Consider the following 4,271-nt stretch of genomic DNA (forward strand, 5'->3'; position numbering starts at 1 on the left):
TATATATATATTTATTAAACTTGTAAACGTGTCTTACATTTTTCACTTGTTTTACTCCATTCTTCTTGCATTTAGATTCATCTGAATGCACTTTCTTTCTTTTTTTTTTCTCAAAATCATAATTTGTTTAGCCTGTTCTGGTTGTTTTGTCTTGCTATTTCTTGCTGGCCTTCAAAGAAGTCCAGAAATCACTTTATGATGAGAAGCATTCCTTGAAGAAAAAGTATCTGTATTGCTCATGTTTTATATTAACTGATAAATATTATTAATATAAATTATATCTTTTCATCTTATTCGTTCAAAGCTCACCATGTTTACTGTCTTGGTAATAAGGAGTTTGTTCACTGATAAATTGGCATATAAAAAATAGGATTTATTTTATAATCTTATCATGTGTGCTTCATGCACGTCATATTATCAATTCCATGTTCCATTTTAGTTAATTTCTAATATAGAATTCTTAAGTTTCCACCTTAATTGATGTATAGGACGGAGCAGGGTCTTATATGTTGGTAAAAGTGACCTACGTGGAGAATGTAGATTTATTTTCTTTTTTTCAGGCATCAGAGACCTTCTATGGAGTTATTAGTGTTGCTTTTTAAGACTGAGCCCAAAGTGAATACAAAAACAGATAAACAGGGGCACTGGGTATTAAAAATCTGTATTGCCAGCCAATTACAGCACTCTGTCTCCCTACATTACGGCTTGTGGGCAATGGGATTCCATGCTGTAATCAGTGATGCCCGTCAGATCCTGTCTTAATGTGTTAGAAAACCTTCCAGCAGGCTATTGAAATATACATTAAAGCTTTGTTTATAGTCTGCTTCTCCTGCATTTGCTAATAAATATCCTGTATTTATCCTGAGACATGTTGTATTAATGTGGACAAAACCTGGAGTATTTGGTGAGGAAAATGTGATAGTATAAATTACTCATAGTTCATTTGATTTTGACATGAACAGTGGTACATCTCTACATTAATGCTTTTGCTGCAGAAAACCATGCATTTTCCATAACTACTTATCTTGGGTAATGCAATCCCAGTTTCTATTGCTATTACATTGTGAATCATTGAGTGTTTATGTAGGCCATAAATGCTCGAGCTCATCTGCAGAAATATTTGAGCAGCACACATGATCATGAAATAGGGGAGACTGAATGGTTATAACACTTTTTGCCTTAAAGTCTGAAACACACACGCACAAAACACAATTTATCTCGAAGTTTACTATAATTTTCCTCCATTTCCTCCAGTAAAAAGTAGCAAGTAAAAAGTTAAAAAAGAAAGAAAAAAATGCAAATTTAGAATCTGCAAATTTATAAACTATTCCTAAAGTCCCCATAGTATCCCTAAAATAACTGTTTTCTATTTTATTGCATTTTGAAATAATTTATTCCTGTGATTGAAAAGCTGTATTGTTATCAATGTTAAAACAGTTGTGCAACTTAATATTTTTGTGGAAACCATCATACATTTTTTCATGATTCTTTGCTGACTAGAAATGTCAAAAGAAGAGCATTTATTTTAAATATACACATTTTGTAACATTATAAATATTTTTACAATTTCTTAAAAAAAAAAAAAATTCTTAAAAAAAAAATTTCACCTTTCCTTTCTAATTTGTTAAACTGATGGTGTTACAACCCCACCCTGTGTCACAACTCTCCCTGCTCTTAGTCATTTTTTAATGGTCAGCATACAAAAATCAACCTACAAACGGCTCACTTATTGTTACCCATATTAAGCAGGGAAAGGAGAAAGTATTTTAGCATTGGGAAAAAAATTTACATCACCTTTAACATTTAAACATTTACGCTTGGAGGAATGTGTATATAGAACTGAAACAACTGATCCTGCAATGCATTTATTTTAAAAGCCAACACCATTATGAAGTCAAGAAGAGTTCAGACAGGGCCTTCTGTCCCTCCCTCTGTTTGTCTACCTCCCTCGTGTTTAATATCACTCCATCACTATGGGCATATATCACCAGTCCAGTCAGGCCATGAAGCTGTGATGCACAGCTCTCGTCATCAGGGCATGAATTTCTGGAGCTGGATTTCATCAAGTCTCAATATTATCATAGCACTGAATTCAATGTCCATTTTAGTTGTGTTTTACACCCGTCACATGCTATCAATGTGATGTGGCCGCTGGCCAAAGCATATCCTATCCTGATGAATTAATTGCATGGTACACCTCTCGTATAGAGTGTTGGTCTGCCTCCATTCAGGATCTGAGGTCATAATATGAAACAATAAACATCAGTCAGAAGAAATACCCTATACTTGCAGTCAATCTTTGTCTATGACAGAGTCATGGGATTCCCAAGAGCTTCAGTCAGATGGATGTTTTATGGGTTGTAGGGAACCCTTAGGGAATACTTAATAAACAGCCATAAAAATGACCAATAAACATGCTTGACTAGTCTCCCAATGGGCCAGTGCCATTCCTATCAAATACTAGTGGGGATGGTGTTGTAAAGCTTTTCTGATTTCAAAACAAGAGGAGAAAATAAAACATCTGAAATAATGCTTTATGACTGTGCTTTCATTTGATGACGGATGGTTGGAGACATTATGCACTCGGCTTAGCTGTAGGATAATATAAGGTGTCAGTTTTACCGTTTGGTCCCTGGCTCATTTTAAGCGTGTTACACAGTCTGCTGGTGCCGCTGTTTCATAAACCTCCCCTGAAATCATTTGCAAGTCAGTAATGTTTGGACACACCATGCCCTCTGTCTCAATTTGTTGCAGTTGTATCCAGCGTTTGTGTTTCTGCTTTAGCTGCCAGAATTCATTATCTGCCATGCTAAAAATATTACAGATTTGTCCTGAGAACGGGTTTCAGAGGGGCAGAGAATGGCCAAGAAAAAAAGCACTGGCATGTTAACAGCTGTCCAGGCAAAATTAATAACCTCATTCCCAAAGTACCCCTACATTTTAGTCAACTGAAAGGGAGCAACAGCTCAATAAAGAACTCTCTGCTTGTGTCTATAGGGCCTTTCGCACCGCTTTAGTTCCAGAACTAAATGTACAGTACTAAAGTACTGGGACGATTTTGCGCGAACTATTTCCCAGTACCATTTAAAGGGTTGCATTCGCACCGAGAGTGTGTACTAAGAAGTGACGTAAGCCGGTCGACAGCGACGTCATTTGTGCGCGGCGTTCAACAACAGAAACAAAGAAAAACAACATTAACAACAGGAGGATGGAAGACGCTGTGATCGGAGCTGTGTTTTTGTTGTGTCTCGCGGGTTTCACAACAATGGACATGGAAAGTCGACGTATACGTAAAGCGATTGAAAGAACGGAAAAAAGGACTAAGAATCTCCAACGACAACTGACAGTGCTACAAGTGCCTGCACTTCAGCGTCCGTCCATATGTGAACCAAACTTTCAGGATTGTTTGAAGCTGCTACAAACTTCAAACTTACTGTACTAAAATTAGCATCATATGGACTCAGTGGAAAAAAGGCCTCTATCTACATTTCTGCATACTATACATGCAATTAACAACAGTTTCCAGCTCAAATTATCACTAGTGGAAGGAACGTTTTAATCATTTTTCATAAAGATTATGATGACTGGAGCAAATTACGTCTCAGTTTCAGACATCACACCCACAGACCTGGAGGTCTGGCTACACAAGACTAACTATGTTATGACTTCAAAAACATTCACCATAGTGCATAATTTGTAAACTAATACATTTGTATGTTTGCATCACATAAACAGCTTTGTATGTATGGCTTTTCTGACGTAGAACGTTTCTGATGTACGTAAACTCGCTAGGTTGCTCACTTGGTACAGCATTGCATTTGCTGTGTTGGAGTGTATGGGTACAAGTCCTGTGAAACATGAGACAAGCTCAAAGACTTGTAGAAGCAAACTAAAATGGAATGGATGCATCATAAAATGCTTTCTTATCTCACGTTTGCTTTTGTTAACACTGCTGTGTAGGTTTAGGGTAGGGTTTCATTTATTATTTTGAAACGTAATTGTCACACTTAGCCTATGGCGCGGAGCGAGGAGACAAGGTTTTCAACTCACGAAAGTCCTTTAATTCAAAATCCAAGGGAATACTCAGGGCAGACAGGAGCACAGGAAACACAAGGGTTGACGTGTAATCTCAGACAAAGACAGACAGCACAGACTGGGGCTAATAAACACTGGGCAATTAGGGGAACACAGGTGCATGGAATGACTAATTAACTGAGACACGGCACACCTGGGGAGGGAAAACACAACAGAATGAGTCCAGGGGCGTGACA

Source organism: Sinocyclocheilus rhinocerous, unplaced genomic scaffold (assembly GCF_001515625.1).
Source record: "Sinocyclocheilus rhinocerous isolate Xijiao unplaced genomic scaffold, SAMN03320098_v1.1 scaffold1347, whole genome shotgun sequence".
In the NCBI taxonomy this organism is placed as follows: Eukaryota; Metazoa; Chordata; class Actinopteri; order Cypriniformes; family Cyprinidae; genus Sinocyclocheilus; species Sinocyclocheilus rhinocerous.